This window comes from Leuciscus leuciscus, assembly GCF_965113295.1.
Source record: "Leuciscus leuciscus genome assembly, chromosome: 13".
Classification (NCBI taxonomy): Eukaryota; Metazoa; Chordata; class Actinopteri; order Cypriniformes; family Leuciscidae; genus Leuciscus; species Leuciscus leuciscus.
In genome coordinates this window covers 14,395,735-14,404,725 of record NC_138737.1, presented here as the reverse complement: position 1 = coordinate 14,404,725, position 8,991 = coordinate 14,395,735, and positions in this window count along the sequence as shown.

The window sequence follows — 8,991 nt, the reverse complement described above, 5'->3', positions numbered from 1 at the left end:
TACGAGAGATTTGCGTTTAATTTACCTCAGCTAAATAAGACATGTTATTATTCAAACACAGCCTACAACTTCCTTGTCTAATGTGACATTTATTTGAACATCTTTCTGGTCAGGTATGATATTTAACTTTATGCCAAAAGTTATAAGCCAAAATGAAGCCAAAATGAATGAATGAATGAGGCATTTATATATGACTTATATATTTATAAAAATATTTTAACATGAATAATTAATTTCAGCACTCCTTGAACAGGCAGCGACTTAAGCACGTACTTGTTGCACTGTTTTTTCCCTTTTTTTGGGGGGGAAAAGCACAGAGAATTTTTTTTTTTGTAACATTACAAAAATGTTTGTAACCCTCGCACACTTGTTTATTTTCAATCCAATATACAAAATGATTTGGATCTTTCTCAAAATGCTACACTGGGGACTTCACGATGTGCAGGGTAGTGGGTGAACTGGTGCTCTGTAGACTTTGCCCAAAGGCTAAACCTCCTCACTCTCCCTCAGCAGTCCAGAACTCCCAGATCCCAGTTTAAGTTCCGCTAGCTGTAACGGAATCCCTCTCTCGGAAGTGCAAATCCAGCTGCTGCTGCGCTTCAATAAATTAGATTTTCTGCACTGCTTCAGGGATGTAAGTCTCCAGGGCACATTTGGGCAGCAGTGCCATTATCAATATAGCCTATAGGTGTGTGTGTGTGCCAATGGCGATTCTAGGGGGTGGCCTGGGGTGGCCGGTGCCACCCCTGAAAGCTCATTGGCCACCCCTGCGGCCACCCCAGGCCAGATCTGATAGGTAGGTCAAGTTCGTCAACACAAGAAACGAGAAATGTTGTCAATCAGTGATGACAGCTGATCAACTGATTTAGGGCCAGTTTCACATTTTTAACTAACACAGGAACGGTCGTACTGAGACTGTGAGAGCTGATTTCTGCTCAGCGGACGTTTGGCCATGCAGGTCAGATGACCCATGAGATAAGAGCACGCGCGCTGCACGGTGCACCTGCTGCTGCTGGTCCGTGAAACAAGAGGACGTCACACAGTTGCAACAATACAACAACGATAAAAACGCTGGAATCAGTCGATTGAGAGGTATGGTCGGGACCCAACGCAACAGAGTGCGGCACGGGAATATAGATCTGATGGCCGAGTGCGGGCGCGGGCGGTAATGCACTCGTGTGTCGATTCGCGGGAGTCGGGACTCCCGCAAAATAGAATGATCTATAAATTGAACAAATAAAAACGAATAAATTGTCATTCATCTGTTGCACAAAAGCAACAAGAACAACTAAAACAAAATAGAAACTATTTACAGGCCAGAGTCTCTATTTATAACATGTTTGCAGCGTTGAACAATGTAACCAATCACAGACATATGTGTTGATTTCTTGAACGCAATGGCCAATCAGATGCATTTAAGATAGAATCCCCTCACCGCTCAAAATGGACTTTTTGTTCAGTGCTGAATTCTGCATACTGGCAAATCATCTATTATATCAAACAAAGTGTAGATAATATGAAAGATTAATTATGCTGCCAGTTTCATTGATAATAGAGATTTGTGAGATGGCGATGAACTGAGATGTCAGCTTTTTAGGAATTATTAAGTGAGAAATCCGTCCCGCGCAGGTCTCTAATGTAGACTTTAAAAACAAACCACTAACATTATATTTACATTAACAGTAGCCTAGGCTGCAATCTAGTGTATGTAAACCTTTTTGCAGATAAACACAAATGCATTTTCGGACAAGTTAATGGCCAAGTTAATTGAGTAAATAATATCCCCCACTATGGCAATTAATAACAGACTATAGTAAACACATTTCCTAAATAGGCCTGTGACTATATCTTACATTTTATGAAATAGTACCATTATTTAAAAATAAAGTTTGCACTTTGTTACTATTATTAAAATCCTCTATTTCCTCTAATCTAGATCCAACTCCTCCCACCTTACATATAAGAGTTTAAAGGTTTACATAACATTACTTTATAGTATATATGGCCACCCCACTCTAGTTTTGTGTCCCATCTTGGCCACCCCAGTAAAAATGTCCTGGATACGCCACTGGTGTGTGCACCTGTATAAGATTGTGTTTTTCAACATAGCTGCATGTTTGTTGTTAGTGTACATTTGACTGTCGTTTTAAGCTTTTCGAAACATAAATCAGCATTTTGGTTGGTGTTTTGAGTGGGCTGATTTAGAAACATGGGAATATGCCTAACCTGAGGATAAAAATGGCAAATTTGCTATTGATTTTCATTTTATTACTAAAGTAAGAGACTTCTTTTTTTCTTAATTGCATCTTTATATTATTTAAGTTTTTGCTAAATGGGATGACAAATGTACTTGAGTGTCTTTGTTCTGAATGGTTAAAAATATCTCTTTCTCTCTCCCTTCTATTCCTTTGTCCTTATGTGAAAGACATTCAGCAAATGGAACATTAATGTGATGTTGGTTTTGATCGTCATCTGCTTCTCATTGCTTTAGGTGCAGAGTATTTCCAAACAGTTTAGGTTTTGATTCCACAAGTTTCTAATTCAAGGTCAGTCGCTGTCTTTTAGAGAGAGGATTGAATTCACATGAAGTAGTAGTAATGTGCCTGTTAGGTTGTGTGATGTGGTTTCTCATTTACTCAGTCTCTTTTGAAAGTGAGAATAGTTGTATTTGAGTGCTGAAATCTTCATGGCTGTATTGCTGTCGGAAGAGCTTTGATAATAAAAATGTTCTCTCTCCCCCTTTCCTCTGTGTAGTAGGCCTACTTGAGTCCCAGTGTAGCCATGAGCAGTGGGAGAGTCTGTATATGTGCGGGGTCTGTTTTGTGTGTGAGCCTGTGTATGTACACAAGTCCCTGTGTTATTGTGAGTGTCTGTGTGTCCTTTGTGAAAGAATCAACTTAATCCTGCGGATGTAAGAATTCGATACTCAAGCAGAAGATAGACAGCAACGCATTATGAAAGGTTGCATTATGCCCAGCATCTGGGTGGTTCTGTGGGGTCAGAGCGCATGTCCAGTGCCTCGGGCCATCAGGATGAGCTCCGGGGCACGTGAAGATGACCCGAGCTGTTCCTGTGCAGTTACGCTTGTACAGCTGCCGCAGTCTGGCATTCAGACTGGTCCCACAACCGAAGGCCATGGGCCAAATTTAGGTCATTATCCTCCTTCTTGCACTGTTCAAGGTTGCAAAAACCTATGCAATTTGAAATGTGCCATTCATTTGATGCCTGTATTCCTTACAGATATTCATTGTTAATCTAATGTGACTGTTGAACTATGTTGCACTATATTGCTTCTCAAAGTAGGCCTATAATGTGATTGATTGTAATGCTGCCTTCACATGCTATCAGAATCATCGTAAATACAAGTTTCCTAGTTAAAAATTGGAAATGAACACTCAAGTCATATATGGGGATAACTTTGATACCCAAGTTCCCAAGATGGGCGTGCCACAAACTTTAAACATGGCGGAGGGGAGAACGATTGCTGCTGTAACTGCTATTCTTTTTTCTGGAAGTAAGAATTTTTTTAATTCTCAATTATATTACGAATATTGACTATTGGCGCCATAGCCAAGTGTGAAAGCAAGTGGAAAGATCCATTTAATTAGTTTTTCTTACGCGCTACTTAGCGTTTGAAGAAACCCACAATGAGCGCCCCCTGGAGTAAGATGTCCCTCTACTTTTTTCTTCTTGGCCATAGCACATTGCCTACATCTTATCCCAACGCATATATTGAATGGCTATCATTTACTGAACTGCTAGGCTATCTACATTTCACCTGAACCAGAGTCAGAATAAGGAGGAAAAAGGCCACGAAAATAAAAATGAAAGAAATCGTATGGCTGATTTTGACACATTTTTTAATGAAGATAGACTCTGAGAGTAGTGAGAATAATAAGCCTTCGTTAAAAGAGGAGGAAAAAAATTATTCATGGAATCCTGAAATTAGTCATCTGAATATCAACGTTTTTGAGATTTATTCTATCGAAACAGCTTTGAGGTTACGTAGCCTAATTGTATCATTGTAGTGATGTGTGTATTATATTATGTTTACTTTTTTATTTTAATGTTTATTTGTTAATGGGAGATTTGTAAGTACAGGGAGATTTGGAGTTAGCCTAATTCATTTAGATTTGCAGGGGAAAAATATTGTTTTTATTTTGAAGTGAAAAGGACTGGGTGGACCTATGTTTTTTTTTAAATGTACATAGGGGACATTTTATCAGTAATCGTGGTCATCTTCCCCTAATTTATTTATTTATTTAAATAATTTATAAGTTTTCCTTTATGATGTATAATTTGTAATTTAAAACCTTTGTAACCAACTAAACAACCAGTGCACACAATAATATGCTATGAAAATAAAATAGCCTAACATAAAAATAAAGACCAAAAAAAAAAAAAAGTTTATGTTTGATTTTAAACAACCTAAAACCATAACAAAAATGTTTAACTGCAGTGGACTCGCCTTCATTCCCCGTGAATGGTGGCTGTAGACAGACAGCTGTTGCTCCTCCACTCATCCACCAATCAGTCCTTATTGTCGGACTATATAGTCCAGAGTTTCTCAACGGGGGCGTTTAGAGAACATCGGAGGGCGCTAAAAGCATTTTTTTTTTTAAGTTGGGCGTTTGTTTAAGTCGAATTTACTCCAAATGATTCACTACGAGACCAACTGAAATATGTTGCCTAACTAATGTAAAATATAAATGGCAAAGTAATGATAACCTATTCCAAATGTCCAGTCAATTCAAACTGTTGTTTGGGATTCGTTTACATGCTTTTTTATAATAATAATAAAAACAGAATAATAGCCTATTAATGTTAACATTAATAGCAATAAAAAGCAATAACATTAAAAGCAATTATAGCAATAAAAAAAACAATTCTCCGTTTTATGATGGCGATAAGAATGGATGGAAAGGGTGACCCCAGAAACGTTTAGGCGACAAAATGTTTGTCATTTCGCTTTAGGCTATTTATTTATTTGTTGTTTATTTATTTATTTGGGGAAAATTTGTAGGCTACCCTATTTTTGCACTAGGCTTATTCGACAATTTTTGTAGCCTAGCTCCCAATTTATTTTAAATTTAACATAATCCTTACACAATTTTACACAAATCTTACACAAAAGCGCGCCGCCTATAACTATTTATGATCTCTCTGTAGCCTATTGCGAATAAAAAATGACAATAAAAAACTGGAAACGGACTTTGGGCAGTTGGCAAGAACTATTTAGATCCTTATAAAAAAGAGCGAATATTTCAAATCTTTTGACAAATGAACGCTATAGGATTACAGAACGAATTCAATAGCTATATCTAGCTATATAATTTTTTTTTTTACAGAATTTAAACATATTTTTCTTTGGAGTATAGCTACCCCTAAATCGTTCCACCATTCCTTCTGTAGAGAAGCATCTAAATATATGTGTGTATAGCCTATAGTCTAGGCCTCGATATTTCTCATATTATGCTTTCAAAATATTCTGGTCGGATTTGGCTATAGGCTGTTTGAAATGACAGTGAAGTTGATTGTTAATTCACGAACAGTAGACTTGAATCTATTATTGGCCGTTTTGTGACTCGCTGGTGACTTCCAGAGGAACAGACAGAAAGTTGGCATGGATTTAACTACAAGCTTTGAAGCGACATGACCACTCATTCGTTTCTCGGTGACAGTTTAAAAGGGCTCTTTCTATCCCGTGCGCATGACTCATGAAACAGCCACAATGCTTGTGTCGAAAAGAAAGGTCTATTTTATTTAAGAAAACCAAAATGCAGGAAGGAATGAATGATGTCACGAATGGCACAATACTGTGAATTGTCTTTGTTTATTGTGTTATTTTTGACAAGATCAAAGAATAATTATTTTCTTTGTACTTTATTTTTACATATTTTTTTAAAGAGCAACAGCGACTTGGCGCAAAATGGGCATGACGTGACCTTTGGAAATTGGTGATATGTGGAGAAAAAAATGTAGGTTAATGCATCCTTAAAAAAGTAACTAGGACTTCCTTCTTGATAAGCCGAGGGACAAACATACCTTTAACTCTCTCAATTACTAAAAAATCAAAATAGACATTAGAAGAAACCTACAATAACATGTTTGACAGGACTTGATGGATTTAGGGCAGGGTGCAGTCCAAATTGAATACCAGAAAAATTATATTTAGAGGGACATGGTGCTCAAGGAATGTTTTGACTTCTTAGAACAGAGGTCCTGCATGGAATAGAGGAGAGGTAAAATGGGATGCTTAGCCAACTCTCCGGATTTATCCATATCTGAGAAGAGTCCATGCCTCAGGCTGAAGCTAATGAAAATCCCATGGCTGAGCATCTGAGCTTCAGAACCTCCTTCATAGTCATTGTGTGAGCACCTTTAATTGAATCAGAGCCACAGGTCACAGAGACTCTCCGCCACCAGCTCCCCCCCCCCTTTCAGTATAAACACATTTAGGGATTATTTATTTTTTAGCTGTGGCGTGCGTCCACAGCAGCCAGGTCAACTGATACCCAGATGGTTACCCAGACGAGGAGCCTGTTTACGGATTCCTGCAGTCAGAGAGGAAGAAAACGAGGATCTTTTGATTAGAGTCACTCAGCTTTATGATAAGAGCATGATGAGCATTCAGGCCTGCTAAGTGAGCTCAACTTTTATTCTGTACATGCGATATAGTTTTTTTTTACAGATAGATATGGGATGAAATTATTTGAGAATGCTTTTTAAATTCCAGTTTGAATTTGCAAACAGAACGCTGTTCAAACGCATTTCAAAATTATATAGACAGATGTTTAAAATGCAATTGATAGATTTTTGGATTTTTGGAAGAACACTTCATTTCTCAAAATACATTTTTTGTGTTGATTTTCTATGATTTTGCTATTCAGTAAATTCCTCTTACTTTTATCCCAATTCAAATTCCAGTTCAACATCTTGTGGAGCATGGTTAATTCATACATTTGAACAGGAGTCAATTCTTCAATTTTGAATTATGCGCAACCCTGACATGCAGTTTCTAATATTCCAACAACAGCGTGGCTCTTGGAGGAAATTCAGAAGGCACCCCTGAGGGAGACATTTTTTGAATAAATGCTCAAATTTGAATTTGAACATCATTGCATTCACATCACCTCGGCATCTCTCAGTACTCTTATGGAGAGCGGCAGTGAAATATGGGGTTGTTGAGGGGACAGTCAGTCTGTTCTTACCCAATATCCCCTGCACACACATACAGACTGGCCCTTCTTGAGTGCTTTTCTGAAACAAACTCCCGCTTCCCAGACTCCCTCTGTCATGTGTTATGACCTGGGGGTCGGCAGCTGTCAATCAGAGCTTCGGCTTCAGCTGGCCATCAAACTGCTGGACAGAGGGAGTGGAAGAGAGAGAAAGAGCCCTCAGAGGAAAATCCATCCTCTTTATATGGGATCATCTCTCTGCATGCAGGGCACATAATTGAATTACTGCCCCTTCCCCTCCACATATTCCCATGCAAACCTGTAGGCTGCTGAAATGATAAAGACCATCCACACATGATCAGAGTGTGTGAATCAGATTGTTAACAGCACAGAGGTTTCCCTGTTTAAACACAACTAATGCTGCACGGTATTGTTGAAATCCTAATCTCTGTAAACCAACCCTTCAAACTGCAGAATGCACCAAATCTATCCATCTATCCATCATTTACAATGGCGTATATGGTTCATGGAGTGCAGCAACACTGAAAAACTGTTATTTGGATTCTTTCTCAACAGATAAAAAACGAATTGGCGTAGTACTGTAGGTCCAGCATTGTGTGAATTGAAGGTCTCAGAAGGGTCACATCAAACTCTCTGCTCTGAACTGGATGAAAAAGAAAGAGGGAGAAAGGGGGAAAGAGAGAGCGTGGGCCACAGACTGGACTGATTTCCTGTGTGGGGTCATGCCAGGGACAGGTTCAGCTGCCCCAGGTTCAGGAAACAAGAGTGGCCACAAAGCCACAGCAAGCGGAGGAGCGAGGGTCAGCCGTTTGATGACTTACCAGAAATCCAAAGAGCTGCTGGAGATTTACAGCACGGCCAGAAATTGGTGTTTCCTCCTGATCTATAACCGGCAGAGTTTTGGTGGCTGGAGTTTGGGTTATCAGGGTCTTTTAATGAAGGACGGATGCTTTTAACCTCATTTTTTCTATGGGAAAACGTTTAGAATGGAATAGTATTGTTCATATCTTTGCCTTTTGTGATCTAACTTTTTTTTCATGATTCAGTCAGTTATCTTTATTGGACACAAAAAATCATATTCAGTTCAAGAGGAGACTCATTTGTATGCAAGAATTACATGTCTACATATTTATCTGTGCTCTAAAATGGCCGCTGATCTGTTTGATCGTTTTTTTTCTCTATTTCCAGTTGTGATTTGAATGATATCAGTAAGCTATTGAAGTAGAGGAGAGCATCAGCTGTAAGTCTGCTTTCCTGCAGATACAATGATATGGCTGTGGTTGTGTACACGCCAGCTCTGTCAACACCACAGTTAAGAGCACTGGTTGCTAAGGCCATCCAGCCAACTCAGAGTTGAAACGTGTCTTCTGGAGTACATTTTCTGTACTGGGTATTTTTTTTATTTCAAGAACACGCCATCACCTCCGGCTAGATTGAAATGTTCTCTATAGCCATTTAAACCTGTGCCAGAATCACAAAACCTGGCTGAGGCTACTGGATCACACACAAGAGAAGTGTTCAGGGTGCACTGCATACACAGTACAGTATTCACATTAACAAAGACATACTAAAGGGGAGTTTGGGGCTAGTTGTCACACTTTTACTTCAGTGAATATTTCTTAGATAAGGTTTATTTTTGAAAGTCAAAATTCTATAGGCACAATCTTTAAAGTCTGGCCTTTAAAATATTTAACATTTACACTATTATTGCCCAAAGGGGAAAAAATATGCAGTTAAATGAACAAAAGTTGACCTTTTTTGACAACATGCCACAATCGACATATTGCCACAC